Raw genomic sequence first — 15590 nt, 5'->3', positions numbered from 1 at the left:
TTGTAATATATTAAAATTCAGTACGCAAAAATATACATATATACACTATAAACAAAATATACACGAAGAATAGTAGTCCAGGTAGTGCTCCATTGAAGTCCGTGGAACACTGAGCCCACACGGTATGGGCGAGACCCACACAAGATCCCCGACCATGACGGAGAGAACACTGCAGGGGCATCAGATAGCAATAAAACAGGCACCTCAGGGGGAGGGAAAGGTGGGGCACCTCAGCCGATTGAGTGCCCGATGCCAAATCCATGAGGGGGCCACATGCCCACTGTTCAATCCTGGAGAGTGCAAAGCCACAGTCTCTCAAGTCTCTACAGTGGGTGGGTTGCCCACTGCCATATCCTGGGGAGTGCAAAGCCACAGTCTCTCATGTCTCTACAGTGGGTGGTTTGCCAACTGTTCCATCCTGGGGAGTGCAAAGCCACAGTCTCTAAAGTCTCTACAGTGGGTGGTTTGCCCACTGCTGTATCCTGGGGAGTGCAAAGCCACAGTCTCTCAAGTCTCGACAGTGGGTGCTTTGCCCACTGTTCCATCCTGGGGAGTGCAAAGCCACAGTCTCTCAAGTCTCTACAGTGGGTGGGTTGCCCACTGCTTGCTCCTGGGGAGTGCAAAGCCACAGTCTCTCAAGTGGATGACAGTCTCCACTGGTTCTGGAGGGGGCATTGTGCCCAGAGTGCTTCATCCTGCCAAAGACAGAGGTAGTGGATGTCTTTCTCCACTGGTTCTGGAGGGGGCTTGGTGCCCAGAGTGCGTCATCCTGCCAAGGACAGAGGTAGTGGATGTAAATCTCCACTGGTTCTGGAGGGGGTTTGGTGCCCAGAGTGCTTCATCCTGCCAAGGACAGAGGTAGTGGATGTAAATCTCCACTGGTTCTGGAGGGGGCTTGGTGCCCAGAGTGCTTCATCCTGCTCGTGACGGACTCAGTATCTTCAGCGCCCTTGGCGCTCATGGACCAGTGGTGCTTGTGGCGACGGTGCCCTGTTCAGCGGTGCTTGTGATGGCGGTGCCCTGTTCAGCGGTGCTTGTGGCGGCGGGGTCCTTTGCAGTGACTCAGCTGCTGGCGGTCCTTCATGGCCCAGCGGGGCTGGTGCTGGCGCTGGCGCTGGCGGGCTGGTGCTGGCGGTCCTCTCTGGCCCAGCAGGGCTGGTGGTCCTCTCTGGCCCAGCGGGGCTGGTGGTCCTCTCTGGCCCAGCGGGGCTGGTGGCAGTGGCCTCTTGGGCAGCAGGGCAGGTGCTGGCGGTGGCCTCTTGGGCAGCAGGGCAGGTGCTGGCGGTGGCCTCTTGGGCAGCAGGGCAGGAGCTGGCGGTGGCCTCTTGGGCAGCAGGGCAGGTGCTGTCGGTGGCCCCCTGGGCAGCAGGGCAGGTGCTGGTGGTGGTCTCTAGGGCAGCAGGGCAGGTGCTGGCGGTGGCCTCCTGGGCAGCGGGGATGATGGCGGTGGCCTCCTGGGCAACGGGGATGATGGCTGTCTTCTCCGCCGTGCTGCTCTTCTCAGACGTGCTGACTTTCTTGTGGCCCTTCCCCACCTTGGAAGGTGTTGCAGCTGACTCCACACTCCCACCTGGACCCCTGGGAGCGGCTTTGGTGGCTGGAGTCTTCCCCTTCTCTCGCCGGGCACTGGCCAACTTTTGATGCTTCACAGGTGGGGGACTGTCCGTGCTGTGGCTCCGTGCCACACTGGCTGCCCTGGTGGCCGGTGCACTCCAGATTCCGGTGACTACAGGCACCACTGGTCCCGGAGATGTTGTGGCTGAGGTGCTAGGTTGGGACCTGGAGAGTCGGGCCAAAGGAGACAGACGGGATGGGGGAGGTGTGGGAAATAGGTCAAGGTTGGACTGGAAAAGTTTTTGGGAGACACTGTCACGGGTAGCTGGAGGGGGTTTGGGAGTGGAGGAAGAGGTTGTGGTTGCAGGAGGTGTTCGTTTGGTGACTTTGGGTGAAAGTGCATGCGCTGGAGGCTGTCGTGAGGTGGATGGCTGTTGGGTGGCTGTGTGCCTGCGTTTGTGTATCTTGGGAGGGGGCGTCACAGACACAGTGGGAGAGGACACAGGGGACGTGTGAATGGTAGTGGGGGTGGTGACTGCACGTGAGCGGGGTGTGGTGGTGTGTGTGCTGGTGATGGAAGTAGTGGCTGTAGATGTAGTGCATGCAGGTGTGAGTGTAGAGGAGACTGGGAGGGAGGAGGGAGACGAGGACGGGGACACAGTGGAGGCAGTGGGTGTTGGTGTGTCTGCATGTGTGTGATGCTTGTGTGAGTGCCTGTGGGATGTGTGGTGCTTATGTTTGCCTGAGCTTCCCTTGTGTGTTGACATGTGTGCATGCTGGTCTGAAGGTGTCCTTGGAATAGGCTGAGGTAGAGGAGATTGGGTCTGGGTGGAGGAAGTTGGAGGGGGGAGGCTAGACACAGGGACAATGGCTGCCATCAGTGCTGAGGCCCGAGTCTGAAAAGCTCGCTGAAGGGCCGCCTGACCAGAATGAATGCCCTCCAGGAATGCATTTGTTTGTTGCAACTGCCTTTCAACCCCCTGGATGGCATTCAAAATGGTAGACTGCCCAACAGTGAGGGGCCTGAGGAGGTCAATGGCCTCCTCACTGAGGGCAGCAGGGGTGACTGGGGCAGGGCCTGGGGCGAAGGTGATGCCCACCCTCCTGGGTGAGCGGGCACGGGGCAAAGGCTGAGGGGCTGCTGGGAGGGCGGTGCTGGTAGGGGAGGGTGGCGGCTGTACCTGTAGATGCGGGGGGCACAGATGTTGCCGCCACCACATGGGAGCTCCCATCAGAGGACGAGTCCGTGTCACTGGTGTCAGCTCCCGTCCCTGCCGTGGAGCTCCCCTCGCCCTCCATCCCACTGGTGAACTCTGAGTCCGTTGTCTCGCCCTCCAGGGCCATGTGGGATGCAGCTCCCTCCTGCTCCAGTGCCACTGCTCCTCCGCCTGTTGATGCTAACACAAGAACAGGGAGACCACAAAAAGGGGGGGACGAAAGAAGAGAAAACATGTTGAGTGCATGCATTACCGCTACCGTTGGCAGACACGACAGACACAGAAGCCCCCTCCACTACGCCACGCACTTGGGCTCCACTGTTCAATCACTGGGACATGGCCTACAAGGCTATGGACGACATCTGCACACATGGATGACACAGGAGCATGACTAGGTGTACTTCGCACTGTACACAGGTGCCACATGGCCTGCCTTATGGAGGGACCTTGCCTACTAAACTCGCCCTGGCCTAGGGAAACCCACAGCCCACCTTCCCCACCCAGACACCTCCACTGCGCGCAAAATCAGCAGGATGAGAGTGTACTCACCCCCTTGTGGCTGCTGTGATGCCCCCACGCGCCCATCCAACTCCGGGTACGCCACCGCCAGGATCCTGAACATCAGGTGGGTCATGGTGCGACGGGCACCCCTCCCATGCTGGAAGGCCATCCCCTGCTGGGCCTCCGCCGTCTTCTTGCTTCAGCAGCGAATGCCCTTCCATCTCTTACGGCAGTGGGTGCTCCGTCTGTGATAGACCCCCAGGGTCCAGATGTCCTTGGCGATGGCAACCCAAATATCTTTTTTCTGGTGGGCGCTGACCTACAGGAATTGTACAGGGGGAAAAGAAAAGTTATTAACAAACGCACCGTCACAGTCATTGGCCCCCTTCCCTACCCTTGCCATGTGGCACATGCACTCATCGTCGTTTCATGCACGCCTCAATCCCCCCCCCCATCTTTCATCCACCGCACTCCACACAGATATAGCCCATACAGCATGCTTCCAATGTACTCACCTGTTTGTCTGGAGGACTGTAGAGTAGCGTGTACTGGGGGAGGACCCAATCCACAAGTTTCTCCAACTCCTCCGATGTGAAGGCAGGGGCCCTTTCCCCAGGCACTCAAGACATTTTCTCTTCCAGACCGAGGTCACAGCAGCACTTGCAGTGTAGGTCCTCTCCTGTTGAAGATCAGGTATCGAGTGATTGAACAAATAGAAAATGGCGGTCACGTCCACGGCGGTGCGTACCGTCACTGCTGGCGTACATCGTCATTGGCTCCTGGGACCCATAGGGTCCAATATTAACCAATGCAGTATTGCGCCGTGGTCTTCGACCGCCTACCGCGACGGTGTACAACGCCAGCGCAGTTACCTCACATCCCATTGTCCCACTTTACAGGTCAGGCAGCCACCATTTCAGGGGCCCACATGGCTTAATTTTTAACTGCGTCACACATACCTAGGCCTAGCCTCAACACACACCACAGGCCAAATTTTGGATTATGATTCGTGTTTGGTATAAGCTGTGAGTACGTACCTCTGAGTTGGTTTACTCTGTGCTCGCTGTTGTCCTTCATAGGCCCCGTCCGCTGGGACATGTGAGGAGATGGCGGCATCCTCCGGTGTACAGACCGCTGGTGGACCTGTCGACAATGGAGGAAAGACATGTGATCATCACCTACAGGCTTGACCGTGCCACAATCCAGGAACTGTGTGCCCAGCTGGAGCCAGACCTGATGTCAGCTATCCGCCATCCCACAGGAATCCCCCCTCTAGTCCAGGTGCTGTCAGTACTCCATTTCCTTGCAAGTGGGTCATTTCAAACAGTGGCCATAGCATCAGGGATGTCCCAGCCTATGTTTTCCAACGTGTTGTCCAGAGTGTTGTCTGCCCTGCTGAAACACATGCGGAGCTACATCATTTTCCCTCAGGTGGAGGATGTGCGTACAGTGAAAGGTGATTTCTATGCCCTGGGACATATCCCCAACATCATAGGTGCCATTGCTGGGACCCATGTGGCTTTGGTACCCCCCGCAGGAGTGAACAGGTATACAGAAACCGGAAGAGTTATCATTCGATGAATGTACAGATGGTGTGTTTGGCAGACCAGTACATCTCCCATGTTAATGCCAAGTTCCCTGGCTCAGTGCATGACGCCTACATCCTGCGGAATAGCAGCATCCCTTATGTGATAGGTCAACTCCAGAGGCACCGTGTGTGGCTATTAGGTGAGCACCTGGATGCAAGTCAGTGGGAATGGTTGTCTGGGTCTGGGGATATCCCTACAGGTTAGTGTGTGTCTAACAGTTGTCCCTCGCCTTTTGCAGGTGACTCTGGTTACCCCAACCTGTCATGGCTACTGACCCCAGTGAGGAATCCCAGGACAAGGGCAGAGGAACGCTACAATGAGGCCCATGGGTGAACTCAGCGGATTATAGAGCGGACCTTCGGCCTCCTGAAGGCCAGGTTCAGGTGCCTCCATATGAAAGATGGATCTGTATTCTACTCACTAAAGAAGGTGTGCCAGATCATCGTGGCCTGCTGTATGCTTCACAACTTAGCTTTGCGACAACAGGTGCCTTTTCTGCAGGAGGATGGTCCAGATGGCGGTATTGTTGCAGCTGTGGAGCCTGTGGACAGTGAAGACGAAGAAGCAGAAAATTGGATATGGATAACAGGAACTCAGTGATCCTGCAATATTTCCAGTGAGACACAGGTAAGAATACAGACCTGCCTACTACATGTACTTTAACACTACTACCTCTCTACTGTCTGTCTTTTTCACCGAGTGTGTGGTCACTGAGTTGTCACTTTCCCTTACGATTTCACAGATGTGGGTCCCACATTGTGACATCTGCTTTGTTTCCTCATGGACTAGAGCTGTGTGACATAGGTATGTTGATATTACAATTGAAAGAGCATTTTGTCAGTGTAATTGCTAATACACTATTTAAAAATCACAGACTCCAGATTGTTTTGTGCTTCAAGGGTGTTTATTTAAGTACTAAATAGTGGAGGGCTTGTAAAATGGTGAGGGCTGATGGTGGAGGAATGTCCATGGCAGAGTCCAGTCTATTAGTCTCACAGGTGGATTGCCCAAATGGGCATAGGAAGTGGAGCTGGGGCAGTTTGAGGATGGACAGGGTGACAAAGTGGGACAGAAAGATGACATTCAGGGTGGTCTCATTTCTTGGCGGGGGTCTTGGCATCGTTCTCTGTCTTTGTCCTGGATCTCAGGGACTGTTTGCGGGGTGGTTCTCCCTCTGCAGGGGGTGGGGTGCTGGTGTGGTGGTCCTGTGGCAGTGCCTCCTGTCCACTAGCGCCGGCGTAGGTGGTGGGCAGTTCATCGTCCATGCTAGTGTCAGGGGCCCCTTGTTGTGCCACAGTGTCCCTCCTGGTGTTGAGTACTTCCTTCAGCACCCCTACGATGGTGCCCAGGGTGGAATTGATGGTTCTGAGTTCCTCCCTGAAGCCCAAATACTGTTCCTCCTGCAGGCGCTGGGTCTTCTGAAACTTGGCTTGTACCATTGCCATCGTCCCCTGGGAGTGGTGGTAGGCTCCCATGATGGAGGAGAGGGCTTCGTGGAGAGTGGGTTCCCTTGGCCTGTCCTCCCCCTGTCGCACAGCAGCCCTCCCAGTTCCCCTGTGTTCCTGGGCCTCCGCCCCCTGGACCGTGTGCTCACTACCACTGCCCCCATGTCCCTGTTGTTGTTGGGGTGGTAGGTTAGCCTGGGTTCCCTGTAGTGGTGGACACACTGCTGCTTGACGTGTCCTGGGGACAGAGGTATGGGCCTGCTGGGTGGGTGCTGTGCTGGTGTTTTCAGAGGGGGGAAGGTCTGTAGTGGCCTGTGACTGTGTCAGGGGAACCGACTGTCCCGAGGTCCCCGATGGGCCGGGCTGGTCATCTAGATCCAGTTAGACAGAGCTGCTGTCATCACTGTGGGCCTCTTCTGTTGGTGGTGTGGCCATGTGTGGACCCTCCTGTCCGGTGACGTTGGGTAGGGGTCCTGCAGTGGTATAAAAGAATGTTTATTACATCTATGTGTGCCATGGTGTGCAATAGGTGGGTGACCGTGTACCCCAGTGCTTGCATTTCTTTGTGGGACCTTGTGTGATGGTGATTTAGGGGGGTGTATGGGTATGTCCAGTGGCCATGCTTTGGTGATGGGTGTCCATGCTTTGTTGTTGCATGCAGGGCTTGGTGTTGGGATGGGTGGGTTGTGATAGTGGGACATTTGTGAGGAGTAGGAGTAATGGGGGTGAGGGTGAGGGTGGGGGTATGTGATGGCATGCAGGTAGGGTGGGGGATTATTAGTAAAGCTTTGACTTACCAGAGTCCATTCCTCCATCTACTCCTGCGAGGCCCTCAGGAAGCAGAATCGCCAAGACTTGTTCCTCCCATGTTGTTAGTTGTGGGGGAGGAGGTGGGGGTCCGCCGCCAGTCCGCTGAACTGCAAGGTGGTGTCTTGAGACCTTCCCCCGTAGGTCGTTCCACCTCTTCCTGATGTCATCCCGATTTCTTGGGTGCTGTCCCACTGCGTTGACCCTGTCCACTATTCTTCGCCATAGCTCCATCTTCCTAGCTATGGAGGTGTGCTGCACCTGTGATCCGAATAGCTGTGGCTCTACCCGGACGATTTCCTCCACTATGACCCTGAGCTCCTCCTCAGAGGACCTGGGATGTCTTTGCCGTGCCATGGGGTGGTGTGGGTGATGTGTGGGGTGGTGTGCATAGTGATAAGTGGGGTGATATTTAGTGGTGTGTTGTGTGAGGTGCGTGGAAGTTCCGTGGGTGATGGTATTGTGTGCCTGTGGATGCTCGGTAGTTGTTTGTGGTGTCTCTCTCTGGCCTTCTCTCGGTAATTGTGGTCGTAGGGGTTTGTGGGTGTGTGTTTTATATTGTAATGGGTGTGTGGGAGTGGTGTGTGTATGTGTATCAGGTGTGTGTATTTGGAATTGTCCAATGTGGCTGTGTTTTGTAAGAGTGTGTGTATTTTGAGCGCATCGGTGTGTACCGCCAATGGAATAGCACGGTTGAAAGACCGCCGCGTGGATTCGTGTGTCGTGATAGTGTTGGCGTATTTCTGTTGGCGTGACGGAGGATTTGTTTTCGTCAGTTTATCACTGACCTTTGGTGTGGCGGACTTGTGTGGATGTCTGAATTTTGGTGGATTCCGTGCTGTGGGTCATAATAGCTGTGGTGGAATTCCACGGCCGCGGCGGTGTGTTGGCGGTCTTCTGCACGGCAGTAAGCGGCTTTTACCGCCAATGTTGTAATGACCGCCAGAGTGTCAAGCAGGCTCGGATACAGAATGCAATAACTGCAATAAAAATAAATCTGACATCCCTAATACTCACCAAACGCTTTGTTAATGAGGATAGGGACCATCTGGAACATCTCATTCAGAACATCACAATTGACATTAAAGTCTTTGTCCTACCAGTCACAAAATATGGACGTGCAAGTGAACCTTCTCAATGTAATGGCATAATCAGTGTCAGGGATCGATCAAAAGCTGGGTGATCTAAATAATTTAATAACTAGAGTGCCAAATCATGTGGCAGCATTGTATATTGATTGTAGTTGTGCACCACTGATTAATAAACTGGCAACTATTCCGGATGCTCTGACCACTTCGGATCTAAAAGCATATTTGGATGGCCCAGACTGCATAAAGGACACCCATTGTTCACTACAAGTAGTCCAGGATGCTGGAAAAAAATTATGAACACAAAGGTCTGGGAATTTCAAATCTTAGGATCATGATTGACAGTCACTTAACAGAGTCAGTTGGGAAGAAGGGTGAGCTTGCCAATGAGGACACCATCTTACGGGAGAGAAGACTCCGTAAGTCTACCACACAACTTCTAGTAAAACCAGTGACTAGAGAACAGAAGAAAAGACAACGTAAGACCAGAAATAAGCTGGAAAATAGTACAGTACCCATTCCTGGTACAAGCAATAATGAATTAGCTGATACTACAGCGGAGGCCAATGAGCTGTAACCAGACTAATAAGGAAAAAGGCGTATCCCCTGTTTGACCCAAAAATAGTTAAAAAGTCACAGAAATATCCCCTTCCATGCAGAGGATGAGATTGTACGTCAGTAAAATCAGTGGTTTCTGTGGTCCGTGCTCCAAAGTGGATCAAGACTTTCTAACTGAGCGCCATAGGGAGTTAATGGGACCACGTCAAGAGTCCACGGAAAATAGTGCAGAGCATCAAGAAGCATTCTCATCGGTGCCAGCCACGACACATTCTCTTCCTCAACAAGGAAAGACGAAAATAAAGGCCCACTAGACCATATGGGATGTAGTACCTACTTTAGAAGGACGCAGTAGTGGGGCAAATCCACCTGTCATGTGATCATCACTGGATCCTCCAGGTTAGCCAGATGATGGCTGCCAAATGATCTTTGCAGGAAGTTGGCTCTGTATGTACTATTTCAAAGTAAGAAATAGCATGCACAGAGTTCAAGGGTTCCCCTTAGAGGTAAGATAGTGGCAAAAAGAGATAATTCTAATGCTCTATTTTGTGGTAGTGTGGTCGAGCAGTAGGCTTATCAGAGGGTAGTGTTAAGCATTTGTTGTACACACACAGGCAATACATGAGGAACACACACTCAAAGACAATTCCAGGCCAATAGGTTTTTAGATAGAAAAATATATTTTCTTAGTTTATTTTAGGAACCACAGGTTCAAGATTTACAAGTAATACTTCAAATGAAAGGTATTTCACTCAGGTATCTTAGGAACTTTGAATCAACACAATATCATGTACAGTTGTGGCAAAAATGGCAATAAGCTATTTTAAAATTGGACACTGCAAAATTCAACAGTTCCTGGGGGAGGTAAGTATTTGTTAGTTTTTCAGGTAAGTAAAGCACTTACAGGGTTCAAAGTTGGGTCCAAGGTAGCCCACCGTTGGGGGTTCAGGGGAACCCCAAAGCTACCACACCAGCAGCTCAGGGCCAGTCAGGTGCAGAGGTCAAAGTGGTGCCCAAAACGCATAGGCTTCAATGGAGAAGGGGGTGCCCCGGTTCCAGTCTGCCATCAGGTAAGTACCCGCGACTTCGGAGGGCAGACCAGAGGGTTTTGTAGGGCACCGGGGGGACACAAGTCAGCACAGAAAGTACACCCTCGGCGGCACGGGGGCAGCCGGGTGCAGTGTGCAAACAGGTGTCGGGTTCGCAATAGGTTTGAATGGGAGACCCAAGGGTCTCTTCAGCGGTGCAGGCAGGCAAGTGGGGTGCTCCTCGGGGTAGCCACCACCTGGGCAAGGGAGAGGGCCACCTGGGGGTCGCTTCTGCACTGGAGGTCGGATCCTTCAGGTCCTGGGGGCTGCGGGTGCAGTGTGTTTACCAGGCGTCGGGTTCTTTGAAGCAGGCAGTCGCGGTCAGGAGGAGCCTCTGGATTCCCTCTGCAGGCGTCGCTGAGGGGGTGCAGGGGGGTCAACTCTGGCCACTCACAGGGTCGCAGTCGTCAGGGAGTCCTCCCTGTAGTGTTGGTTCTCCGCAGGTCGAGCCGAAGGCGTCGGGTGCAGAGTGGAAAGTCACACGCTTCCGGCGGGAAACGTGTGGTCTTTAAAAGTTGCTTCTTTGTTGCAAAGTTGCAGTCTTTGTGGAACAGGGCCGCTGTCCTCAGTAGTTCTTGATCCTTTTAGATGCAGGGTAGTCCTCTGAGGTTTCAGAGGTCGCTGGACCCTGGGGGACGCCTCGCTGTTGGAGTTTTTCTTGAAGTGGGGAGACAGGCCGGTAGGGCTGGGGCCAAAGCAGTTGGTGTCTCCGTCTTCTCTGCAGGGCTTCAGGTCAGCAGTCCTTCTTCGTCTTCATGTTGCAGGAATCTATCTTGCTTGGTTCTGGGGGCCCCTAAATACTCAATTTAGGGGGGTGTTTAGGTCTAAGGGGTTAGTAGCCAATGGTTACTAGCCCTGAGGGTGGCTACACCCTCTTTGTGCCTCCTCCCTGAGGGGAGGGGGGCACATCCCTAATACTATTGGGGGAATCCTCCATCTGCAAGATGGAGGATTTCTAAAAGTCAGAGTCACCTCAGCTCAGGACACCTTAGGGGTTGTCCTGACTGGCCATTGACTCCTCCTTGTTTTTCTCATTATCTCCTCCGGCCTTGCTGCCAAAAGTGGGGCTGTGGCCGGAGTGGGTGGGTATCTCCACTAGCTGGGATGCCCTGTGGCGCTGTAACAAAGGGGGTGAGCCTTTGAAGCTCACTGCCTGGTGTTACAGTTCCTGCAGGGGGAGGTGAGAAGCACCTCCACCCAGTACAGGCTTTGATCCTGGCCACAGAGTGACAAAGGCACTCTCCCCATGTGGCCAGCAACATGTCTGGTGTGTGGCAGGCTGGTAAAACTAGTCAGCCCACACTGGAAGTCGGGTATGTTTTCAGGGGGCATCTCTAAGATGCCTTCTGGGTGTATTTCACAATAAAATGTACACTGGCATCAGTGTGCATTTATTGTGCTGAGAAGTTTGATACCAAACTTCCCAGTTTTCAGTGTAGCCATTATGGTGCTGTGGAGTTCGTGTTTGCCAGACTGCCAGACCATATACTCTTATGGCTACCCTGCACTTACAATGTTTAAGGTTTTGCTTAGACACTGTAGGGGCATAGTGCTCATGCACCTATGCCCTCACCTATGGTATAGTGCACCCTGCCTTAGGGCTGTAAGGCCTGCTAGAGGGGTGACTTATCTATGCCATGGGCAGTGTGAGGTTGGCATGGCACACTGAGGGGAGCGCATGTCGACTTAGTCATTTTCTCCCCAGCACCAGCACACGCAAGCTGGCAAGCAGTGTGTCTGTGCTGAGTGAGGGGTCCCCAGGGTGGCATAAGACATGCTGCAGCCCTTAGGGACCTTCCCTGGCATCAGGGCCCTTGGTACCAGGGGTACCAGTTACAAGGGACTTACCTGGATGCCAGGGTGTGCCAATTGTGGAGACAAAGGTACAGGTTAGGGAAAGAACACTGGTGCTGGGGCCTGGTTAGCAGGCCTCAGCACACTTTCAAATCATAACTTGGCATCAGCAAAGGCAAAAAGTCAGGGGGTAACCATGCCAAGGAGGCATTTCCTTCCAATCTTCTCTCCAGAATATCAGTCCAGGAAAAAGGCGTGATATTCTTTCCCATGGCAACATCTTTAGGTTTCTTTGAGCAGTTCTATCTCTTGATAAGATCACTACAGAAGATATTGAATCCATCAAATTTCTCCCGCAAAGGGAATGCAATGCACAAGAGTCCGCTCTGGTCAGTGGCGGGCGGCAGTTTTAGGGGGGAGAGGGCGGGCGGGAAGCACACTCACACTCACTGTTTCACACACATGCACGCACATCCATTAACAACACTCATCAACATTCAAACATACATGCATGCACCAAACATTAATTTTAAAAGATCTCACACACTCACAAACTTACCTTTAGCCTCGGAGGTCCCAGGAGGTTTGGGACTGCTACCTAACCTCGCTGGCTGACCTTATGTCAGCCAGTGAGGGAAGGCAGCAGTCCCAACCTCGTAACAGAGTGGGATGGGGTCACTGAGACTGCTGATCCCACCCCACTCTGTGACGAGGTGTCACTGATTGACACTCACCCTGGGCGCTTCAGGGCTTAAACCTGAAGCGCCCAGGTCGAAGTCAATGGGTGATGCTTCCCTCGTCACCCGGGGGAGGGCCTCAAGGCACCTTTGCTGAGCTGAGGAGGTCAAGCCCACAGGAGCTGTGACCTCTTCAGCCCAGCAAAGTGTAGCTCAGGCATCCAGGAGTCTCCGCAAATCGTTCATGCCTGGTCCTGGCTGCCTGACCTGAACATGAAGAGTGTCTGTCAAGCTGACCTTTGTTCATCCTGACCGGCACTCTTCATGAGGTGCAAAAGGTGGGGGGGGGGCGTGTGGCCCCTCCGCCCTAAAGGACTGGCCGCGCCTGACTCTGGTAACCTGGGACTCCGAGCAATTATCTAAGACAATCGTACAGGAAAAGAGTGTTTCCTTAATTGGGAAATTAGAAATAATATGATTAATCCAGTAATATATCCAGCCCTGTTTGTGCCTTAAAAAGGCCGCTCCCCGAAAAGAAACTTCCATTATAAAAAAACAAATTCCTTAAAAACCCGGTAGGAAAACCAAGTTCATCACTGCTTGTTGCACATTCTCAGTTAAGGAAACGTATTACTACCCAGCTCAACCCAGCTTAACAGAAGCTTTACATGTTGGCCAGCGAGCCTGACAAATTATCCTGCAGCCCTTACAGTCAACCTCTTCTAGCCACATAAAGAAGTCTGTAAAATTATGCTCATGGAATATAAACAGCATGAACACTTACATTTGTAACTACTATTTACACACCTTTGGTAGGTATTTGGACTTTGTTCTCCTACAGGAAACATGGGCAACACAGCTGTTTGTATTGGATGGATTTGTTGCCTATTTCAGTCCAGCTGAAAAAATAAGGACTTATAGAAGTCTACAGGGGGAGCCAGCAACTTTTGTAGTGACAGGGCTTAAGAAAGAAAGTGAACAGGTGGCCTTAGAAGATAAGAACATCCTGGTGGTAAAGTTAAGGAAATGTCATGAAGGCACAATGAGCTCTCGTTTATTAATTAGTATCTACATTTATCCAGACACAAGTGCTAGGAAATCAATGTCAGTCAAAGTAGTAAATGTGCTTCTTGAGTTATCGCAAGATATTCTATCTAGTGATTTTAATATAAACTTATTTTGGCCATTTTCTTGTGATGAAAACTTGCTTCACCACAATTTATTATGTGCATCCCTAACCAGTTTATTGACCCGGATGGTATCAGTCCAAAAGATATAAGGGCCTCAGCGCTAATAAACGATTTAGAAGCCCTGGGTCTATGAGTTGTGAGCGGTAGGTTAAAACAAGACTCTTCCCCCTTCATGAACGTATCAAGCAGCTGGTGCATCTTCAAAAATGTATTTTACAGTAGTAACCTTAAACCTGTTTCAATTACATTTTTCCTTTCATATTAAAAAAACGAATGATAGCAAGATTTGCAAGAAGGCATCAGCAAATGTAAGGAAGTTGAGTTGGTCGGCAAGTATGATAGGCTCGATTGAGTCCACTGCTTCAACTCTTCTAAAGGATTGCTTCTTAGCTGACCCCTTCAACCATATAGCACAGTGGTCACTCTTTACAAGGAAACTACAGAGCATTTATTCTTCTGTAGTGGACAAGAAGACAGGTCAACCCAGACACCATTTGCAAGCTTTGAATAAGATTAAACGTTGGTATTTCTCTGCCTTGTAAGGAGGAACTGCAAAAGGATTTTAAGAATAGCTCAGAGGGAACCAAGGAACCCCGAGTTTCAATTCAAACTCAAGTCCATGAATAAAGATTATCAGAAAATACTCTGGCATGAGAGAAAAGCAGCAACATAAAATCTTTGGGCAAGAGCATTACATCTTGGCAACAAGAAAATTTCAAGAGATTTCTGGAGAATGGTCAACAACTTGAATAGGGCTCAGTTGGCAGTCACAATGTCAACTTTAACAGAAGCAGGCTGGGCAGCTTTTTTTATCAGAACACTTTCCCCAACCTTTGCAGGCGACACCATCCTTTAGCCAAAAAGCAGTTGGGAAAACGTCAATTGCTTAGACCAACTCAGATAAGCATGTGCTCAGCTTTTTGGTGATCAAATATGTACAGCTATTAAAACAAGCAGTCAATAGGGTGCGCCAGGACCAAATGGAATACTACATGCCTTGAATAAGGTAAATAAGGCTTTTTGGGCAGAAAGTCTATCTGTACTTTTTAATAATGCACTCCAACTGGAAGTCATCAGACACTTTTTTGAACTGTAATTTCACAAAAAATGTAAAACTAGTGGCGAAAAAATTGGCAATCTATGAGAATAACTTGGCTTATCCGAGCCACTAGTAATCCGTTTTTGATTTAGAAACAGTCATTATCATCATCAGATAACACAGTTAAGCTTGTGCATTGTCATAAGTTATTTTATAATTATATAGCAACACACCAGTTGCTTTTAATTTTAGCTAAGCACTTTATGGAAAATTAAGAATGAGTCTTTGAAGGTTCTTATTGGTGTCTGCCAGTTTGATGTTTGAATTTATTGTTTTAATTGCTCTAATTCTTGAAACTATGTCAGATTGCAGCAACTTTGATATTGTAAGGTTTTAATTAATCAACCAAAACAATAAAGTATTTACTTACTTATTTACGCTGCCAATACTATTGCAGCTTCAAGTTCAGCAATTTGACAATTTATGTTGCGGTCAGCACCTCGAATGTAGGAGTGGGCCAAGCCTTTCATGTGTGCCCACCCTGCTTCCCAATAACTTCCTACCAAGGCTTCTTTGAGCCTCACATAGGACTGAAACTCCTGAAGTAGGTGTTCTCCAAGCTTATCATCCTGTAGGAACCAGGCTTTAAGTTGCCACATAGGGTGGATGCCTGTTAGTGACATATCGAATGAGAGCAGGATTGGTGGATGGTCTGTTAGCCCTCAGGTTTGGATACGAGAGCCAGAACTTCAGATAAAGTTGCCTGCTGGTAGGAACAAGCAGTCTATGTGGAACAATGATCCACGGTGACCAAGAAATGGGTGAAGACATGGGTTCATTGGAGTGCCATATTTGCCAGGCATCGCTGGGGCCAAAGCTTTTGCCCAGTCCGCTAGGCCATGACTACTCCTAAGAGTACCTACCTGGGACCCGCACCAGTCATTTTGACCCATAATTTATTTAAGTCATCCCCTAAAATCGTTGTTCCCAGCGGGACTGTAGCTACTGAAATTTTAAGGGCAGTGAGTGTAGTGTGATGCAAC

At 51.0% G+C, this 15590-nt stretch overlaps 1 protein-coding gene across 3 annotated transcripts in view; it reads left to right on the top strand.

Annotated features, from left to right (window-relative positions):
• Positions 1 to 15590, top strand: part of CTPS2 (CTP synthase 2) — a 1490982-nt gene that overhangs the window by 1000950 nt on the left and 474442 nt on the right. The window lies entirely within an intron of this gene.

Source organism: Pleurodeles waltl, chromosome 8 (genome assembly GCF_031143425.1).
Source record: "Pleurodeles waltl isolate 20211129_DDA chromosome 8, aPleWal1.hap1.20221129, whole genome shotgun sequence".
Classification (NCBI taxonomy): domain Eukaryota; kingdom Metazoa; phylum Chordata; class Amphibia; order Caudata; family Salamandridae; genus Pleurodeles; species Pleurodeles waltl.
The sequence above is the reverse complement of the archived record's forward strand: the minus strand, read 5'-3'. Positions and strand labels throughout refer to the sequence as shown.